The sequence below is a fragment of the Euwallacea fornicatus genome, chromosome 4 (assembly GCF_040115645.1).
Source record: "Euwallacea fornicatus isolate EFF26 chromosome 4, ASM4011564v1, whole genome shotgun sequence".
In the NCBI taxonomy this organism is placed as follows: Eukaryota; Metazoa; Arthropoda; class Insecta; order Coleoptera; family Curculionidae; genus Euwallacea; species Euwallacea fornicatus.
Genome location: NC_089544.1, coordinates 3,845,391 through 3,857,695, shown reverse-complemented (window position 1 = coordinate 3,857,695; position 12,305 = coordinate 3,845,391). Strand labels below are relative to the sequence as shown.

General features: G+C 34.6%; 1 protein-coding gene and 1 long non-coding RNA gene across 2 annotated transcripts in view; one reads left to right on the top strand and one right to left on the bottom strand.

Moving 5' to 3' along the window:
* Positions 1 to 12,305, top strand: part of LOC136350981 (uncharacterized) — a 171,456-nt gene that overhangs the window by 30,207 nt on the left and 128,944 nt on the right. The window lies entirely within an intron of this gene.
* Positions 10,088 to 10,613, bottom strand: LOC136350985 (uncharacterized). The gene is made up of 2 exons (XR_010734230.1): positions 10,527 to 10,613; positions 10,088 to 10,370 (listed from the first exon to the last, which is right to left on the bottom strand). It is a non-coding gene; the product is annotated as an uncharacterized lncRNA (long non-coding RNA).

The following is a 12,305-nucleotide window of genomic DNA, read 5'->3' as shown; positions in this document are numbered from 1 at the left end:
TTTCAAATTTCTACAGAGACGTGAGATATTTGCTGTAAACTCTGCCGTGGAACACCCCGTATATTGCATGTTGGGGTCGGGGCACAGTTTCCTTTAAATATAATTTTCCCGATTTTATTATTATTTTGTTATTTAATGCAATTGCAATCGAAAAGAGACATTCCACTACTAGTGAAAAAGCCCACTGAAATATAAGGTGTTGCAAATTAGTAAGCCATCATCGTAACAATCATAACTTTAACTTTTTTATAGTGGGGCTCTATCAGTATTAATATCCATATAATGTGTTTGGTGGGTGATCTTTAACAATTTTTATGCAGCATATCCTATTACTACTTTCAACGGTTCATGAGATACTGGATAATAACATTTTATGCTCTTTGGATTTGAGGATCCATAGCTCGTCAGCTTCAGGTTATAGCAAAGGCGTTTTCACTTCCTCATATAATTTTTGAAAGACCAATCAAAGCATAAAACAGGTAAAATCTTCTTTGAAAATTTCAAAATTATAATTTTGTTAAAATTTACTTTCCTTTTATCTCCAACTAATTAAATTTATTTATTTAAATTTTTTTAATAATTAAATTTCGTCAGTTTAAACTTTTAATTGTATTCAACTGTATTCAACTGTGTTTCAAAACGTTAAAATCAGTCTTGTTTGATAGACAAATTTAGTGTTAATCTTAAGTAAGGGTTTTCCTTTTGCTACCACATAGATCACATAGATCTAAAAAAGTTTAGTAAAATCTTGATATAACATTTGTTGGAAACCGGAAAAACGATCGAAGTATGCCTGCATCACACGGTGTCATAGCTCAATGTGCCGCACGTCATTGGGGCACCACAAAATGTGGGGCTGCGGGAAAATTTCAAAATCATTTTTGAGTATCGCAGTCTTGTAGTTGGTGGCTGGTATAAAGGAAAGTGGGAAGGCGGCAGCACTGAACTTTTTGGCCATAGGTCCGCCACTGATTAGTCATTATACAGGGAGATGCAAATAGAATTACCTGATTTTCGAACACTGAAAACTTTTTAACTGAAAAAGTTGGTGCTGTTTCGGGATTTACGCATTTACATTTCGGTAATTAGGTCACGAAATTGTTTTCAGTCAACTGGCTACTGCAAGAAGATCTAAAGCAAACAAATTATTTTTTTATTTTTAGAATTCCATATTTTTATCTGTTTTTTTTTTTTAATTAAAATATAAAATAAAAAACCAGTCAGAGACCATGGTGGCAGCCCCGAAAACCACTTCTCGCCACTTGACCAATATTGATTAATGAATTTTCACAGGCTTTAGAAATCGAGTGATTAGTTTTGCGCCACCTTGTATTTTGTAATCTAACAGTTTTAAGACCGGCAGTTGGCAGATAAAGGATTTTTCAAATTTAGGTTAAAGCTGATAGTCGAAAAAAGGACAGTTGTCCGAATTCCGAAACGCTTCCGCAATTAACAGGGGCCCTTTGACTGATGGTCAGCTCAGCTCCCGAACTATCGTTAACAGGAAATATCCGAAGGAAAAACGTTTCATACGATACGGAATAGATATTGATGTGTTGAATCGTGATACAGATTGATTAGAAAGTTTGACCTGAATAGTATGTAAACAACTTAGTCTATTTCAAATTACCTTTAAAAGACATCCAAGCCTTTCATGCCTTTTTGATTAATGACGGTTTATCTTCAAATTTATTATGACACAGTTTTGACCTTTTTACTGATGGGCAATATACGCAAATCCCCATAATTATGATAAGCTTGCACGAAAATTTATCAAAACACAAACTTTAGACAAAACCTCATTTAAAGAATCCACGCAATGCTGGGAGCCCTATGCCAAATCATGTTGGAAAAAGTTTCTGACCTTTGCCATCGACGAATGATTAATAACCCTCGCTATATGCCAACATGAATACTTTCGGTAGTTAAAATTGAATTTGGGTGTTCAGGGAGGGTTTTCAAACTTTTTTTTCCGAACTGTTAAATACTTTTTTGATTAGGAAAGCGTCTATTTCTCGTTGTGCCCTCAAGACTAAAAGGGCCTGTCAGTTTGGCGGATATGTCTACTTTAAGGTACCGAACAACGAGTACCCAGGAATAATTGTTTCAAATGTAAAAGAGGAATTTTGAATTCGTTAAAATAACTTATTGACGATCTCAGATCTGTGATTCATAGTCACGCATTTGTGGCAAACACGCCAAAGAGATATTAAGCGCGTTATCCATTCGTAAATTTAGTACATATTAAGTGCATTAGAACACTAGTTCACTGGAACCCTTTTAATGAATAAGCGTTGTTTATTTTTTCGATAAATTTTCCAATAGAAAACGTTATGGTGTAAAGGTAAAGTTTGTCAACATATCATTCTTGACGCCGAATTCGCTGCTGCATTTCACGCATGAATGGCTCATTTTTCCAATTTTTTTGGATTTTTTCCTATGCGAAGTTTCGAGCTTCAAAAAAGCATCATCAGACATATTTTTACTTAAAATGAAGCATTCAACGTATCATTTTAACAGATGTCACAAATTAAACAAACAAAATCCATACTGGCTATTCTACAGGGTGACCCAGCCACATTTAAAATTTAGATTTTACTAATGAAAGTAAACAAGTTTAATTCTATAAGCTTCAGCCCAAGTCTTTATCAATTCCAGGGTATCCATATTGAAAAAAACATCTATTTTGTCCACGCTCCGATTGTCTGTGAAAAATTCTAAATAAGATTTTTGCTTATTTTAAAGCACATAATTTTTTCCATCGGTTTAGTCTTTTTTAATGTTTTTGTTTTGCTCTCTATGTAAGTTTAAAGTACCGAGGAAATCTTGCAAAGAAGCCTCCATTGTGTCCCACGCAACTTCGACATCTTTGAGGCACTTATGCATTGCAGTTGTGATCAAATTCAAAAAGAATCAACGCCAAGTAATATCAAATCGTAACTAAAATCCTTGATTGATACATGAATATGTCAAATTATAAACATTTTTTAACTAAAAACTCTTTTCTGTTAGACTGATAAGAACCCTGTTTGTATTTCAGAATTGAGAATTTCAATAAAAAAAATATTTAAAAAATTTGATTATCATCGTGCACACACTAAATCACATCGGCGGAAAAAATTAATTGTTTTTAATTAAGCGAAAATTTATTTGTAATTTCTTTAAAAAAATTGCAGCAGGGATAAATTACAAATTTTTTGAACATCGACACCTTGGAATTGGTGACGAATTGAACCAAAAAGTTTAAACAATGAAATTTTTTTGCTTTGATCAATAAAATCTAAATGTTGAATTTGGTTGGATAAAACTGGGTTACCCTGTATATGATAACAATTGTATCCGCTCGTAGCAATGAGTACGCTCACGGTTACGTGAATTTGCTTGGAAGTTTTTGGGCCACTGGGTGTTCGGTTATACCTAGTACACTTAGACATTTCGCTATGAAGAAGGTACCATCATTTAAATGGAATCGTTAATGTAAAAATGAAGAAACACTCACAATACAGGGCGGCTCAAAATATTATCTACAGGGCAATGCAAATTTAAAATGTTGAAAAGTAGGTTCAAATAACTGTTTCACCTAAAAATCTACAATAAATAGTGCTTTTACTTGCCATAACTGAGGCAAAAATTTAAGAAAAATTCGAAAATTTCGTTTTTTTTTTAAATAATTAAAAAATGAAAAATAATTTTGTGAACCGAGTAAGAGAACAAATATGGAAAGTTAATTCGGTAAATGAAATTAAACTTAAAAAGAAACATTAAACAAAATCTGGCTACGCATCCTTTGAATGTTTTATTAGAAAATGACTTATACTTTAATAGCGCTTAAATGACGTAATGATTGACCTTTCAAGGTCAAAGAGAATGAGGAGAACTCACAAAAATTAAATTTTGTTGATAATACTTAAATTTTTATTTAAAGTGTCGAACCAGCAGTCGGGAAATTTTATTTTCGAAATTAGTTTATAACAAATTCACATTATCGGCAGAGGTCTAATGCAAAGCGACTGTGTTCTAAATTTTACGTTCGGTATAACATTTAGAGAATTCAAACTTATGAATTATAAATCCTTTTTATACCATGTATAGAGTTCGTCTTTGGGAGCTGACACAATCCGTATATGCAAAATAACAGGTCTAATATATTTTAGAAGTTTTTTTTTTTAATTTGGTGAAAAAAACCTGATGTTGCAGAAAAAACAAAATGAACATTAACTAACTTGACTGTGTTAAGGTACGCTCATGTATCTATTACTGCAGTGTATGCTTTTTTTCGATTTACTCAAAATGTATTAATTTTGAATATTTATGATATATATTGTAGTTGATGATCTGTTTTTCAACCAATTTAGTAGCGCAAAAAAATTATAGGGCGTTTTTTGGAAAAAATGTTATTTTTGAATTTAAAAATTCTGAAATATAGAAATTTTTATCAAAAAGTTTTTAAAATATTTTTTCTTGATTTTTCAATTGTTTATAAAAAATTGTTAATTTTCCAATAATTTAAAACTTATGTTATCAATTAATGTCAAATAATTTAGTAGATAATTGAGTTTTGGTAAAACTCTACAAGAATCTAAAAATTCGTAAAAATCAACTGTTCAGGAAGGATACTATATTGTATTATGAAATTTATGTTCATTAAAAAAAAAAAATCATTTGCATTAAAAAAAAACTGCCATGTTCCATTTAAAAAAATTAAGTGAGTGTCTGTTTCTGGTTCGACTGGAAGTCACATCAGGTTGAAAATATTTTATAATGTCGGGTTTTTCCCACAAAACAAAAATACAAACTTAAAAAAATACCATAAACTTTTCATTTTCCATATACGGGTCCTATCAGCTCGCAAAGGCAAGCTCTGTATAGCACAGTCGAGGACGAGAAGACAAAACCGCAAAACGAACTAACCTGAACACACAAAATAGGTCAGACATAAAATTCCACACGGCTTTTGCACTAAATGGATGTTATACAGTGTGTTCCAGTTAAGTACGTACCGAATTAACTTTCCACATTTTCAATATGGCCACTGATTCTGTAATCGATGGTCTATTAGAGTCAGATTATCTCATTTATAGAGTAAATCGAACGTCAAACACTCAATATACAGGGCAACAAATAAAAAAATGCAGATTTCTTGGAAATGCCTCGTAGCGTTTGTCGCGGACGCGAAAGTTCAGAGGACTGCTATTGTTTTTGTCGCGTACACTATTAATAAAATTTAGTGTCCATCGCACGAATTTTTGAAACAAAAGGACACTCAATGGAACGAATAAGAAACGAGTTGCTTCCCGCCACGACCGCACTGGACTGAACCAACAAAGAAACGATGTCGGTACGACAAAGTACAAAAGACTTTGTAATCTGCCTTTGGGCGATGGTACGAGTCATAGGCCCGAACGATGACGGCAAGTTTACAAAAAACTTTACTGCAAAGGTACTGCTCATCGAACCAAAAATCGATGGATGACACGAAATTGGAGCATTTCAATTTGAAAACGAACCTCCCTCGATACTTTGGGCCCTTACTGAAAATATGTAAATATGCAAAAGCATGTCGGTTTTATTTTAAAGGAGGTCATTCTTTAAGTCGGTTTTCTATTAAATTGCAGACACCCTCTAGTGGGGGTGGAAACTACCACTAAAATTTTAAATGGGAAGAGGGTTGAATTATATTTACCTCGTTTGAATAGTCTTTCAATTACCTTTCCAAATGCTCTTGCTTTTCTTGTTATTGAGGGATATTTGAAAAGTCTTGTCCAAACCGCAAATAAGCTTAAGTTTCGACGGTATTATTGAAAAATTATTTATTAATTAATGTTTTCAATGTTAAAATTACTGTCCATTATTTTTTAAGCAGTAATAAAGTCTGGAGTCCAACTCCAGTCTAACATTCTCAAAAATTTCTACTAGAATTTCTCTACACGCAGCTGTAATTCTTCTCTTCAACGACAGATTTAAGATGCTCCCGGAGAAAAAAATCCGGAGGTGTTAAATCGGGGAATCGCGGTGGCCACTTTATTGGTCCTCTTGAACCAATTCATTTCCCAGGAAATCTGGTGCGTAACCACTGTCTGACAGAAAGGAAATGGTGATCCAAATAAATCTACAAAATTATTTTTGGTTTTTCAGCCATTGCGGTTAATGCAGTCCACTTTTAACTATTGAAGTCAGCATTTTTCCATTATCCTTTGCACCCTTTTCGCCCGGGGAAAAACGAAACTGCAAGTGTGTTATTTAGTATTTCCGAACGTCTGGATCGCTTGATTTCATTGAAAGTTCCCGTTCGGCGAAATTGAAAAAAAAAGGAAAACCTGAACCAAACTGACCCTTCTTTACTTTTTGTTTGGGAAAGTATAAAGCAAGGCCGGAAGGTCGTTAAAGAAATTACCAAGCACTGTTGTCTCCATAAAGCTTATTTCATCCGGACTAAAAGTTTGGAAGTTTCAAAACAAATTTAGCGTGGGTCCAGGATGAAACGGATGAATTGAGGGATCTGTTTTGATTCAGCACATAAAGCTCGTTGATTGTCCTCTGGTTTATGTTGTTTTGAAGTGGAATTTAGACGAATACGTTTAATTCACTGAAAACTATCCACATACCCCAAACTGCGCGCACCTTTATATTGCGGAAAGTTATTATTAAGAGCCACACTGCTCCCCGAAATTTAATCTATCTCCCTCGAAATAAATTTCCGATTTTTCTTAAACGGCTTCAGACAATAAATCAATATCCGTTTTTATCACGGAATTCGAAGAGCTATACGATTTCCCAAAAGACAATATTTCTACCTTGGCACTGACATAAAACTACTCTTATTGCCATTATTACAAGAGAAGCAGAACCATTAAATTGAAACGAAAGAGGAAACTTTCTCAGACATTCAATAGACAGATTAATAAATTTATAGCATTCCGAAGATAAACTCGGACTAAATTTAAAGGGGTAAGAAATGTTGAGGAATGCGAAGACCCGCGGGAAAAGTAAATGTGCCAAAAAAACTGACGAAAAGTTCGACAAAAAGCTCGACAATAGCTGAGTCAAAGGCTGTTTTGAAATAATCAAGAGTTAATTGGCATTTTCTCCCTTGAAAGTCTCTTACTGACGATAAATTTAATGGAATTAAATAACGTGATTTATGCTTCAAACTGGTTGGTGGCTGGAAGGCTTTTTAACTTTCGACAGCCACCGAGTAAGTCAAATTGAACCTAATACTATGCAAACTGCTAATAGCAAGGAAAAATGAGTTAACAAAACTTTTAATATTAAACGTAGCGAACGACAAAAGAGCTCAGATTTTTAATGCAATCATGGTGGTAATTAGGGAATTTTAGAGAAAGAGGGCAAAGTTAATGGACGCCATATTTTGATGGACTTTTTTTTTAACTTTGCTGAAATCAAGGTTAAAGCCCTAGTAACGCGGAAAGGGAAAGATCGCTGGCAAATAACGAAGAGGATATAGTAGGTTATCCGTCTGGGTAGAAAATATTTTTGTTGTGCGTCAAGAGCAAAAGCCATCGATCCAGAGAGATATAAAAGACGAGCGTTACTATTTTATTTACAACCACATATTAAAAAAAAAAATACTGCATAGATATACAGGGTGAGTCATGAAGAACTGCGTATACTTACGGTTCACCCTGTATATCTGTGTGTTTGTCTTTTTGCTTTCGTTTGAAGGAACTGTATACACTTCAACCAGGGAAGAAGAGGAATATCAAATGAGCATTAAAAAGTTGTTCGCCTTTCTTATTTTTTTATACAGGGGCTTTTGTGAATTTCGACGAAAAATTGTTTTGCCTATAACTGTGTAACGCAATGTTGCTTCTTTGTTTCATTTTCAGGTGCAAGGGGACACTATTGCGTATGAGTAAGGTAATTTAATCCGAGTTAAAAAAAATCCAGGACCGTCTTCAAAACGTTTAGTAGGTTTTCTCTATACCAAAAAAATCGCCCTGCATCGCCCAAGTTTTCGAAAAAGCGCTATGTACATTTGCTAAAGGTTAGATGAAGGAATGGTTCCACCCAGTCAGCAAATTGGACACGTCCTTCATTGCTTTGAAAAAAAAAACGAAGTTCACGAAAATGCTGCACTTTTGGATATTTGAACATTCCTTATTTTAAATACACTGTATTTCAAAATTAAATATTACTATTAATAACAATACGCACGAATGCAATATTTAATAGAATCATAATGGAAGCAATTATTTCAGATGTACATAACACATTAACGTTAATGTAATGAGAGAAAAGAAAAAGAAAACTTTTTTTTCCTATTGCTGGAAAGTGACACAAAAAACTTACATAAAAAAAGTTAAATTCGCCATTTACTATCGACAATTATTAATTAACGATATTTTCAAAATGAAAAATTCTAGATCTTTTGATAGGTATGTTCAAATATCCAAAACGACATTCATGTAGCGTTTTTATAAATTTCGTTTTTTGCCAAAGCAATGAAGAACGTGACAAATTTATTGACTGGATATAACCATTAGTTCATCTAATCTTTAGCAAATAAGCAAAAATTCGTATGCAAGATGATTTTTTTGGTTTTGAAAAAAACTTACTAAATTTTTTGAAATTGGTTCTGAATTTTCAAACTCTGGATTCATGATCCTACTCATAAACAACAATTACCAGAAAATAATAATAAAAAAGCAAATTGGTATTACAAAATTTTAGGCACAATCATTTTGCGACAAATTTTTAAAACGTCTTGTATAATAACAAAACAAAATGCGAGCAACTTTTTACTGCTCATTGGATATTCTTCTCAGTAATCTTGTGGCATGGCAAAAATATATGCAGATCTTCGTGACTCATTTTGTATGAAAACAAAAATTTAAACAAGCCCTGAAAGAGCAGGGCGTAATATATCATAATGGAGACATTTTAGGGGTGATGGTACTCTGTAAAATAATAAAAATTGTTAATAGATCTGCAGTTAAAGTCGCATCATTTTCAGTATATAGAGTGGTAAACTTTTACATTTTTTTTTTGACATCACAAGCGGATAGTTTCAACAGTTTTCACAATTTCGTTAGTGTTTAAGTTAATTTTTATTTTAAGGAATTTCATTAAACCTTACCAATTGCTTCAGAGAATTGCTGACTGAGTCGGATGATGATTTTTTCCTTATTCCCTTTACATTTTTAATTTGCATCGATAGATATATTTGCCACTTCTGCGGAAATGGCGACACACATGAAGATACTGCAGGGGGCCGTATACCTAAAGAATTGAAAAATGATTTTAAATTTGGAATCAAATTTCATGTCACCATTTTCACAAATAAGGCACGACGCATAGACTGTAACATGCCCTAAAAAACATAACGTCCTGTATACGGCTATCCACGATTTTTCCCATTTTGCTGTAGAGGGTACGGACTTTCAAAAGTTGGCGCGTGACGAAAGTGCCAAATGTGAGAATAACAGTTAAACTTTTCCACCTTGTTTATTGGAAATGGTGCGCTTTTGCCCATGGATCTATTAGAGTTTTTTTGTTTATTATTTTGTAGAGTGGTGTCGCCCCTGAAATAAATATCTCCATACTGATACGTTCGACCCTGTACACCGAGCTTCCATTTCTGGAGTTCAATCGTGAGCATCTCGATGACCCTAAATAATTGAAATTTTGTTCTTTTCCAACGTCGCCTTTGCCATATTTAAAAACTGACGTTTTTAATTTCTGCATTCATGATCAACACTGGTTTTTCTCACGGTCGCCATCTTGAGTTTTCACACACTGTCACTTTCTGGAGGTTTTCGACGTTGCCAAATTTTTTTTTTTAACCGCTAGTGCCAGCTCGCAAACGCGGCCAAGCCACTTTGCTGCTCGCTCGTAGGAAAAACATTTCCTCGTATTCTCGAGCTGGTTCCTTTCAGGGCGCATTCCTTTATAATTTCGTGTCAGCCCTCTCAAATCGCTCATTTGCCCTTTATAATTTAACCGTCCTTTCACCGACCCTAACGACCCTTAAAACTTCGGTGTTATTTGGACACACGACGAAAGTTCCAGAGCGCACATGCTTAATCCGCACCAGAACAATTAACTGAAATTAAAATTAAATATCTCGTAAGTTACAAATGCGTCATATATTAAACGGGAAGAAACATGCAATAATCGCGTACACAGAAAATGCTTTACATTTTAGCATGCGGTGCGAATACAATGAAATTTAACCACTGTTGTTAGCCAATGGCATGTTTTGCAGCTCATCAATATTGCATCGAGTGTTCCACAATTGGGCATAATTATGCACCGGAATATGAATATTGAAAACGAAAACATTGTCCCCATGGGACAAATTATTTCATAATCAATGCTAATGCAAATGCTTTTCACACCAGCCCTCATAACTGAAACAAAAAGTTAATTGTATTTACTCCATTTGAACTGGAACAATGCTAAAGTGCATATACAAATTTGTTCTTTCACATAAAAAAAAAAAGAAGCATGCTTTCGCATTTATTTTATTAGAATCGAACGCACCAGAACCATGAAAATGTACTTACGAACTGATCTTTCTGTTGCTAATCCGAAACACTAATTAAAATTGGGATTATCGGAGCAAATAGGATTATAGGCTGAAAGGGTTTTGGCAAATTATTAAATGGCTGGAATTAACCTAACGTGACAAAGTGATTAGTTATTTTAATTACTGGTGGCTAATTGAACAGTAGTTAACCAGGAGCGCATGTCGGTGTTGATAATGGGATTCGGATTATTTATGAGACGAGGAAAGGAGCTTACCTATATTATGTGCAAACTTAACTAATGTTGCTACTGCAGTAATCGTAGGGCATTAATCCCAAAACGAGTTCTTATGCGATGGAACTTAATCGACCCATACCGAAATCCGAATAAGCCATGCTAGACAGGCCTAACGCAAGCGAACCCATCAAAATGCGTAATTTGCATTGCTGGAAGTAAACTACGAAGATGAAATAAGAATGCCCGCCTTGAATCCCTAATTAGATTTTATCTCAATTACTAGATGTATTGAAGACTAAATTCTTTTCCCTTTGTATTTCTCAGTGTAATTAAATCTTAATTGTTCTATTACATCTTCATGGGGCGACATTTAAAATAGTCCGAGGAACTTCATTATCCCGGGGAAATGCAGTGCGGGGCATATAATTAAATTGAGTAAACTATACCGCGTGACGTAGAAAAGCGAACACCCCGTAAAAATGGTTTTCTTGGTATGCACGTTTGTGTTTGGGAAAACGAAAAACGATTAAATTTTCGGCCATATTTGTCAATGTATTCACGAGCTATCAGGAATTTGAGTTTTTTTTTTTCTATAAAAATTTCAATGAAATATGAACAATATGACTGCAAAATATCATTTATCGGGGTAGAGTGTGCTTCTAAGCACTAAGTGCTTTTAGATTAATTAAATATGCCTAGACACAAAATGGAGTGAAATTTTCATTAATTGAGCGAGATTAAAAGATGTTGAACTGCGGGTCAACGAGAGGCTGATCGGTCATTTAGGCAAATCGCCACTAGATTGAATCGTAGTGTAAACACTATAGTTAGATGTTGTCAGACACGGTTCCAAGAAGAGCAGATAGGCATAAGGAGAGATACTGGACGATCCTTAAGAATTACTGGACGCCAAGGTCCGCGCCTTCGAATTATGCCCTCAAGACACAGGTTCGTCTCATCCGGGATACTGACCGATCAGTAATTTGCTGAGTATGGAAGGCCCATTGGGATTGGAACCGTTTGTCGCCGTCAGTTTTGGACTGATTTTTTGCTCCCATCATTTTAAATCGTCATCAAAATCGATGGCAGTGGTGCAGAAAACGAATACATTGGAATTTGGAATGAGATAATATCGTATATAGTGACAAATCCAGATTTTGTTTGGGAATGCACGATGGTGGGGCAGGAGTAAGACTAAGACGGGATCCCCATTTTACAATACAGAGCCACGTCCATCAGACTGTTGGGGTAATGGTTTAGGGTAATACTATTGCATATGTCAGCAGGTCACCTTTACTTTTCATTAAAGGCAGTGTCACAGCCCAACGATACATCCAAGATGTCCTGGGACATTATCTCGTGCCTTATCTGGAAAATTTTGTAAATCCAGTTCTCCAGCAAGACAATGCACGACCACATGTGGCTAGAGTGACTATGGACTTCTTGCAAAAAAATGTAATCAATTTGGTATCTTGGCCACCTCGACCTCCAAATCTCTCAAAATAGAATTTGTATGAAATAATGTAGGTGGAAAGTTGCAGAATTCACTTCATACCTCATAAATTCTAGCGGCGCTATGT